The sequence below is a fragment of the Triticum aestivum genome, chromosome 5A, assembly GCF_018294505.1.
Source record: "Triticum aestivum cultivar Chinese Spring chromosome 5A, IWGSC CS RefSeq v2.1, whole genome shotgun sequence".
Classification (NCBI taxonomy): Eukaryota; Viridiplantae; Streptophyta; class Magnoliopsida; order Poales; family Poaceae; genus Triticum; species Triticum aestivum.
This window is the reverse complement of record NC_057806.1, coordinates 560,356,657-560,366,390: the sequence shown is the minus strand read 5'-3', so window position 1 is coordinate 560,366,390 and position 9,734 is coordinate 560,356,657. Positions and strand designations below refer to the sequence as shown.

General features: G+C 42.2%; 1 long non-coding RNA gene across 1 annotated transcript; it reads right to left on the bottom strand.

Moving 5' to 3' along the window:
• Positions 1-4,294: 4,294 nt before the first annotated feature.
• LOC123107689 (uncharacterized) lies at positions 4,295-7,852 on the bottom strand. The gene is made up of 4 exons (XR_006451723.1): positions 7,393-7,852; positions 7,207-7,323; positions 5,355-5,491; positions 4,295-4,669 (listed from the first exon to the last, which is right to left on the bottom strand). It is a non-coding gene; the product is annotated as an uncharacterized lncRNA (long non-coding RNA).
• Between the last annotated feature and the right edge of the window lie 1,882 nt (positions 7,853-9,734).

The window sequence follows — 9,734 nt, the reverse complement described above, 5'->3', positions numbered from 1 at the left end:
AATAAACATGTTTGCAATGACAATTAGAGATCAGAGTTGCTTGTTCCATGCTTGATTAGCTATGAGTTATAATGATTTACCTTGTGTGCCAACATGCTATTAAGATGGTTATGATGTGGTATGATGGGGTGGTATCCTCCTTTGAATGATTTAAGTGACTTGACTTGGCACATGTTCACGCATGTAGTTGAAACGAATCAACATAGCCTTCCCGATATTTATGTTCATGGTGGATTATATCCTACTCATGCTTGCATCCAATGTTTATTAATTTTAATGCATGTACATGGCTGTTGTCGCTCTCTAGTTGGTCGCTTCCCAGTCTTTTGCTAGCCTTCACCTGTACTAAGCGGGAATACTGCTTGTGCACCCAATCTCTTAAACCCCAAAGTTATTCCAGATGAGTCCACTATACCTTCCTATATGCGGTATCTACCTGCCATTCCAAGTAAATTTGTATGTGCCAAACTCTAAACCTTCAAATAAACATTCTGTTTTGTATGCTTGAATAGCTCATGTATCAACAAAGGCTGTCCTTATCTTCCGTGTTAGGCGGGTTATTCTCAAGAGGAGTGGACTCCGCTCCTCACTCACGAGAAAATGGCTGGTCACCGGGATACCCAGTCCCATGCTTTATGCAAACTAAATCAAAATTAATTGCAAACAAAACTCCCCCTGGGACCTGATGTATGTTGGAGGCACTCGTTGTTTCGAGCAAGCCATGGATTGATGCTTGTTGGTGGAGGGGGAGTATAAACTTTACCATTCTATTTGGGAACCGCCTATAATGTGTTTAGCATGGAAGATATCGCCATCTCTTAGTTGCTACGTTGACAATGAAAGTTTACTGCTCAAAATACAATTTATCTCTATTTCAAAACCGAGCTCTGGCACCTCTACAAATCCCTGCTTCCCTCTGCGAAGGGCCTATCCATTTACTTTTATGTTGAGTCATTACCCTCTTATTAAAAAGCACTAGCTGGAGAGCACAGCCATCATTTGCATTCATCACTGTTAATTTATATTGGGTGTGACTATGATTGGATCTCTTTTACCATGAATTACAATGTCTAGTCAGTCCTTGATCTTTAAGGGTGCTCTGCATTTATGTTTTGCGGTCTCAGAAAGGGCTAGCGAGATACCATCTTGTTATATCATATTATGATTGTTTTGAGAAAGTGTTGTCGTCCGAGATTTATTATTATGACTTGCTAGTTGATTATGCTATTGATATGAGTAATGATGAGACCTGAGAATTATTGCAAGTGTGGTTAGTTATGATCTATGCTAAAAACTTGAATACTGGCTTGACATAGTTACAACAACAAGAGCAAACAGAGTTTGTAAAAGTTTTTCTTTCTTTCTTTCAGTTTATCAACTAAATTGCTTGAGGACAAGCAAGGGTTTAAGATTGGGGGAGTTGATACGTCTCCATCGTATCTACTTTTCCAAACACTTTTGCCCTTGTTTTGGACTCTAATTTGTATGATTTGAATGGAACTAACCCGGACTGACGCTGTTTTCAGCAGAATTACCATGGTGTTGTTTTATGTGCAGAAAACAAATATTCTCGGAATGACCTGAAACTCCATGGGAGGTCTTAGAAAAAATAAAAAAAATCCTCGCCAAATATGAAGACCAGGGGCCCACACCCTTTCCATGAGGGTGGGGGGCGCCCCCCCTAGGGCGCACCCCCTACCTCGTGGGCCCCCTGTTGACCCTCCGACGCCAACTCCAACTCTATATATTTGCTTTCGGAGAGAAAAAAATCAGAGAGAATAAATCATCGCGTTTTACGATACAGAGCCCCCGCCAAGCCCTAAAACCTCTCGGGAGGGCTGATCTGGAGTCCGTTCGGGGCTCCGGAGAGGGGGATTCGTCGCCGTCGTCATCATCAACCATCCTCCATCACCAATTTCATGATGCTCACCGCCGTGCGTGAGTAATTGCATCGTAGGCTTGCTCAACGGTGATGGGTTGGATGAGATTTATCATGTAATCAAGTTAGTTTTGTTAGGGTTTGATCCCTAGTATCCATTATGTTCTGAGATTGATGTTTCTATGACTTTGCTATGCTTAATGCTTGTCACTAGGGCCCGAGTGCCATGATTTCAGATCTGAACCTATTATGTTTTCATGAATATATGTGAGTTCTAGATCCTATCTTGCAAGTCTATAGTCACCTACTATGTGTTATGATCCGGCAACCCCGAAGTGACAATAATCGGGACCACTTCCGGTGATGACCATAGTTTGAGGAGTTCATGTATTCACTATGTGCTAATGCTTTGTTCCGGTTCTCTACTAAAAGGAGGCCTTAATATCCCTAAGTTTCCAATAGGACCCCACTGCCACGGGAGGGTAGGACAAAAGATGTCATGCAAGTTCTTTTCCATAAGCACATATGACTATATACGGAATACATGCCTACATTACATTGACGAATTGGAGCTAGTTCTGTGTCACCCTATGTTATGACTGTTACATGATGAACTGCATCCGGCATAATTATCCATCACTGATCCGGTGCCTACGAGTTTTCCATATACTGGTTTACGCTTATTTACTTTCCCGCTGCTACTTTTACAATCACTACAAAATACCAAAAATATTACTTTTGCTGTCTTTACTTTTGTTACCATTACCACCACTATCATATTACTTTGTTACTAAACACTTTGGTGCAGATACTAAGTTTCCAGGTGTGGTTGAATTGACAACTCAGCTACTAATACTTGAGAATATTCTTTGGCTCCCCTTGTGTCGAATCAATAAATTTGGGTTGAATACTCTACCCTCGAAAGCTGTTGCGATCCCCTATACTTGTGGGTTATCACTATGCTCAATTCTGTCAATTGCTCAATAGTAATTTGTTTACCCACCGTAGAATACTTATGCTCTGGAGAGAAGCCACTAGTGAAACCTATGCCCCCCGGGTCTATCTTTATCATATTGATCTCCTACTACTTAGTTATTTCCTTGCTTTTTACTTTACCTTTATTTTACTTTGCATCTTTATCACAAAAATACCAAAATATTATCTTATCATATCTATCAGATCTCACTCTCGTAAGTGGCCATGTAGGGATTGACAACTACTATTCGCGTTCGTTGCGAGGATTTATTTGTATTGTGCAGGTACGAGGGACTCGTGCGTAGCCTCCTACTGGATTGATACCTTGGTTCTCAAAAACTGAGGGAAATACTTATGCTACTTTGCTGCATCATCCCTTCCTCTTCAGGGAAAACCAACGCAGTGCTCAAGAGGTAGCAGTGGTCGTCATGATGGTCTTTGAGGGATGCTTGGCCTTGGTCATCTTTCCAGCTTCACAAGCTCTGCATAAGTGATCTTTGAGGAATTTGACATTTTCAATGCCAATGGCATGCTTCTTCTTCGCGAGCGTGTGCAGATTCCTCATGCCAGCATGACCAAGTCGTCGATGCCATAGCCAGCCTTCTGAAGCTTTTGCATGTAGACATGTAGCAGGTTGTGGTCCTGTAGAGAAATCAACAACATACAAATCTCCTCTCCTAAGACTTCGAAGACTTTGGAATTGTCAGCTTCCTTGATCACAACACAACGATACTTGCCAAAGACAACAACCATATCAAGATCGCAAAGTATTGAGACAGACATGAGGTTGAACCCTAAGGACTCGACAAGCATGACTTTGTCCATGTGTCGATCCTTTGAGATTGCAACCTTACCTAAACCCAATACCTTGCTTTTGCCTTTGTCAGCGTAGGTGATATGCTTCAGATGTGATGGATATAAAGCAGAGTCCATCAATAATTAAGCTCCTGTCACCAGTCATGTGATTTGTACATCCACTATCGAGGACCCACTCAGTGGCTTTGACACTACAAGAATCCTGTTAATATATGACGGTATAAGTCCGTCATGGACTAGCGTTAAACCGTCAAGGAAGGGCACGCGTGACGGATTTGAAATCCGTCATGTATATCGCATCATAATTTGACCACAATGCCATCCTTGACGGATATGTGAGACCGTCATGGATTCATGACAGTTTTTGACCGTCATGCATGGCACTTAACTGACATGCTCATAACGGCGTTAACATGTATTCCATGTCATCATTTGACATGGATCTGACGTGGCAGCCCATAAACTAAGCAGCCCAATTATAATTTCGGCCCATTATTTTTCATTACCTACCGCCATGTAGTAGTCGGCCCAATTGGAATTTCAGCCCATTAAATGTCAAATCAGTCCAAGGCCAACTAATTTTAGCCCTCTAGATTAGCCCATGTCGCATTTCTCTTGGTCCATGATTTTTTTAATTTAAGCCAATATTTTTTATAGAAAATACATGCTATGTAATTAAATAAAAGGAAATCACCAGAAAAATAACAATTTATGCAAAAGGAAAAAGACCACAAAAACGCAAAATTACACACATGTCCAGACGATACCATGTGCAGGAGCAAAAACACAAGAAACTTCAATCTACAAACAAGTGCCAAACAAGTGCTAGAGAACACCCTATGCTACTTTGCAGCCACTGCCTCCCAACGCTCAACAGACAGCAACCAGGGGTCATTCCCATGCCTTCCCGGACACAGATCCAGCCATCCCCGCCGACATCATCGAAGGAAGTCACCGTATCACCTCAACCTATGCTCCCAAGGACCGGTGCGATGTTGCCTGCACATAGAAAAACTGTAAGACCAACTCAAAAGTATGGGTTTAAGAATGGGTTTTCGTACATACACAAAACTGTACCAAAGGTAAAGTGAACCATGCATGTTAGCTTCAAATAATGGTATTTTTACTGTGACGACAATGCAGCACAAGCTAGCAACCAACAATGTTTTCAGGATAACATAACATCATGTTTGAAATATCAAACAGCAAAAGAAACATAAGCACGGAAATGGATGATAAAGGTCCTGGTACATATATTCTTTCCCTTTCTTAATTTCACAACACACATACAGTCGCAATAAAGAGCAAATCAGTTCCATGGTTTGGTTCTACATATAGGTTGGTAAAAAAGAGCCAGTCAATGCAAAAGGGCCCAATCAGTTAGCTAGTCATTCACAAAGTACAATCATGTGAAAAAAGAAAAAGAAGAATAACAAGCGGCCTGCCAATGATGGATATAGTATTATGAGATCTGAGATGTTCATGAAAACAACAGAAAATGATAAAATTGGACCTGATTAAGACCATAGTGAAATCCAATGATGGACAGAAAGAAAATCAATCCTAATATAGCGAGTTCCCTATTGAGTTGAGATGATTACATAGAAACAAATCATGTAATCACCAGCCAGATCAAACATTTATGGATAGGGAGAAAGTGGCAGCTTTCGTGCCGCTACTGTACCTTGGATGCGCAGCATTGGATGGGGATCACGAGCACACAACCGCACCTGTACCCAGTTCCATGGGACCTTGAGAACATGTATCGATTGTTGGCCGCCGTCCTCCCTGCGGTTTGGCCTCAAGAGATTTCTTCCACCTCTTTAGAAACCAAAAAATGAAATACAAGATCAGATCACAATTGTACGGATGGAAAAAATATAGTCAATGTAACCTATGTGCCAAGTTGAAGGAAAATATAAGAATAAATTGCAATATTTATTTCTCACCAAAAAAATAACAAAGAAAAGATATCTAGTCAGTCCAATTTACCAAAATCTGGACAGTAGCATTCTGAGTATTTAAGTGAAGATGTAGCAGGCAATCAAATGAATATATGGTGAAGGTGGATAAAATGAGGCAATCAACAACTTAGGCATGGGGTCCCATTCATCGATGGAGAGCATCTGCTGCTCCAAATCAAACAAACAAACAAATATGTTTAGCCCACCAAGAACGGGAGCACTAACCAAACAGCCCCTATCCAACAGCAATTTTAGGCAGTGACAGGTCAGCTAGATGAGTTAAAAAGTGAGAAATATGAATATTTTGTGTAAGGTAAACATAAAAACTTTTTTGGTAGGACTAAAGAGCTCTTGAATGTTCTGAAGTGCAAAGAATTAGCTATACTACCCAGTATGACTAGCGTCCGGCAAGCATTGACATGACACGTATGTCATTAACAAAATGATAAGAGTATCAGGATCATGACGCTTTTACTGAAGTGGAATGTTTGTTCTTTCTGCTTTGTGGCTATTCTAAATAACCCCCTTCAAAACCTGAAGAAGAATAAAAAGCTAGTAAGGAGAAAATGCAGCAAACCAAGATGGCTTGGTCAAACACTTCAACTAAAATCTAGTTGGGCTGGAATTTAAATGCAGTATGTACACATTGCTTGCACATGTCAAATGAGCGATGAATGGATTATTTTTGCAGCACAGAAAGCAAACACTCTATTCACAACAAAAGAAATTCTTGTTTTACACAAGTAATGGTTAAAGGTTGAAAGTTCAGTGGCACGGCTAATATAACAGTACAAAAAGACGCCAATTGTGGAATCAAATTGGCAGCAAGATTTTTTCATACTTGGGCATGGAGAGCTCTATATAAATTGAACCAAGAAAATGGATCAATTTGACCTAAGCAGGACCAACCCAAAACCATGGTAAAAAAACTTGAAGCTAGCTCGGTTGATAAATTTGTTACGGCTAAAACAAAATAGAAGCAAGGACTGCACCATCCATCTCTCTCTCTCTCTGAAACCAACCACCCATGCATGTACAAAGTAAACTGGAACCAAGTCCAAGCTACTCCATGGATAGGATAGGATCAGATTGGACCAAAGCAAACTAGTTTGCTAGCTAGGCAGGAGCAGTGGCGGAGCGGGGCAAATTTTAGAATAAGAGCAAAATATACATGAAACATGGCAGCTCGGCTCATCGACAGTCGGTGGCGTGCAACAGTGTGCGATGCTGGCTCGGCGGTTGTGCGGCGGTTAGCAGTCCAAACCAAAAATGGAAAAACAAGTTTGAGGAATTGCAAGGACTACTTAGTAATCAAATTATCACAGATGAAAAGTATGGAGGCAAGCCGTGGAGACTTTTGACCGACAGAGCTTCATGTACCGGAAGTACGCGCATACAAAATCAATCAAGCTAGCTATGCACCTATGTGATGCGGCACACTAGAACGCTTAGTATTCATGGTTCAAAGAAAATTGCACTTTTGGAAGGGGGGCCATGTCCCAGGCTCCACGAGTGGGCAGGGGGGAGGTAAACTAAAATGCTGCAAAGAGGAAGTAATGGTCTTCATCTTACCACCACGGTGGTGCAGGGGCGCCAAATATGGATGGCCGTGGCGGATCTGAAGAAACAGTGGGAGAAGGGAGGCCTTACTTGCTCCATTGCGGCGTCCCTGCATCTATTGAGCTGCAGCTGTGTGGCAAAGGAAATCAGGGAAGGAGATCAAATCAAATCGAATAGAAAAGATGGGCAAGGGCTGACCTTGAAGCGCAACCATGTGTGTGCTCACTCAGCTCTCATAGCCTCCATCGATGGATGGTCGATCTGGAAGGGGAGGAAGCAGCCTCCCATGTTGACATCCATAATGGGATCCTTGACGAAGCCCTCTTCTCAGTCATGGGAGAAAGATGGATAGAGAGGGAGAGCACGCCGGTTGTTGCCATGGTGGATCTGACCGCCGCCCGACCCGCAATAATGGCACCGGTGTCGCGTGCACTAGGTTCGCCTTCAGGGGCGTCCCCGCCTCCGGGAACGAGGCTATCGTCGCGGCGGTTGCGGGATCTGCCCCTAGAAGATGGCCATGGATGGGGAGGTGGCGGCGGCCATGGATGGGGAGGTGGCGACGGCCATGGATGGGGAGGGTTGGGGATCTGGAAACAGTGAGACCAGGGGAGTCGGGGCTGACAAAGGAGATGGAAGAAGCCGATCGAGATCTACAGAGGAGTCGGGAAGGATGGAGTTGATTGCTTGCCGTTGGATCACAGAAGAGGAGATGGTCTGGATTTGCGATCCGTGGGATGGCTAGCTCAACCAATCACAACACGAGTTTTCCCTCACGTTGGATTGCCACATCAGCGCCATCCATCCATGGCGATCCTAATGGTATATAAGAACAAAAAATATAGGCTTCGTGAGTCGACTCGTGACGGTTTTCGTGACGGCCCCTCTTTATTTGTCATAATGGGGCTATCGGGTTGGGGGGGGGCATCCTCATGTTGCGTATATGTGACGGATTTTGCGACGAACCTGATAAACCGTCATAATTTGTGATAGTTTTTGGGAACGTCACCAGAAATCTGTCATGGATTAACAGGTTTTTTGTAGTGTGGGTTGATCATCCTGCAGATGAATTAGTGCAACTTACGAACTCATATACTTCATCAGTGAAGAATATGATATCAATTTCATCAGATCAATTTCATCAAGCAATAAAACAGATAAAGCACTATGAGGACGTGAGAAATGAAAATTCATTTCTTCATGATTAGCTTGCGTCCTTTCAAGCACATTCAGGTCTCCATCAAATTCTTCAGACGATTAAGTTCGTCTGGAGAACTGACCCTGCATAAGAGATTAGTTCTTTTTCTTCACCACCCACATCTGAAGGGGTGACAAAGAGTTCATCATTCTGCGAGCTCCATAAGAGAAAGGTGGCATAGATTCCAATCCACTTCGTTTCACATAAGAGGGATTAGGGTAAGCATAAGAGTAAGCAGAGAAATTCTTCGAGGACTTATGAACATAATGGTTTGAAGAATAATGCACGTATCCATAATCCTTAGATCTTCCCTACGAAACAGATGGGTTAGCACAATGATGTTCATACGAGGACTTTGATCCTTTTGAGGAATTTGATCCACGTGAGGAGTTTGGTCCGTATGAGGACTTGGATCCATATGAAGAATTTGGTCCATATGAAAAATTTGATCTGGGGTTCCTATTTTTCACAGGTGGTGTCATGATGACATTCACCTGAAGATTTTCAAGGCACCTTTTGGGAACCCAGATTTTCTTAATAGGAGAACCTTTCCTGCAGTTAGTGTCAACATATCTAGCAAATACTTCACCATTCTGATTTTTGAACAGTTTATAGTTGGAGTTAATTGACTCATCAGAAGAATATGAAGATTAACATGTAAAGCCAAATAAAGTAGATTGATCCACTGAAGGTCCCTTTGCAGCAACCCATGTGGTTTTGGGATACTGCTCAGGTTTCCAGTAGGTCCATCAATATTAAGTTTCCTCTCAAAGGCAATACCCTTTTTCCTAGGGTTCCTGTTGAGGATCCGCCTTTTAAGCACGTCACAAAGAGCCTGATGCCCTTTGAGGCTTTTGTACATGCCTGTCATATACAATTCCTTCAGCCCTGCATCATCAGTGATACTAGCAATGTCCTCAGATGAGGAATTAGTGATAGCAGAGATAGTTGAAGAATTTTCAGCAATGGAAGTATTTGAGCATTCAGGTGAAGAATTAGCAGTTTCACGTTCAATGCACTTCAAACATGGAGGAACAAATTCGTCCTGAGTAGCGCTGACCTATTGAGAAAGTAATGAATCACGCTCCTTCTGAAGATCTTCATAACTCACTCTTAACTGCTCAAGATCTTGCTTTCTTTGAAGAAATTCGTAAGAAAGCTTCTCATGATCAGATAGGAGAGTGTTATGATGACCTTGAAGATTGTCAAACTTGGACTAAAGTCTTTGAAGATTTTCAGTCAAAATTTTAGTGCAATCCATTTCCTCGCCCAACATATCATTGCTTTTATCTAGCATGTTTTGAACCTTTTCCAGAGCCTTTTGCAGTTTCACATCAATCTTAGC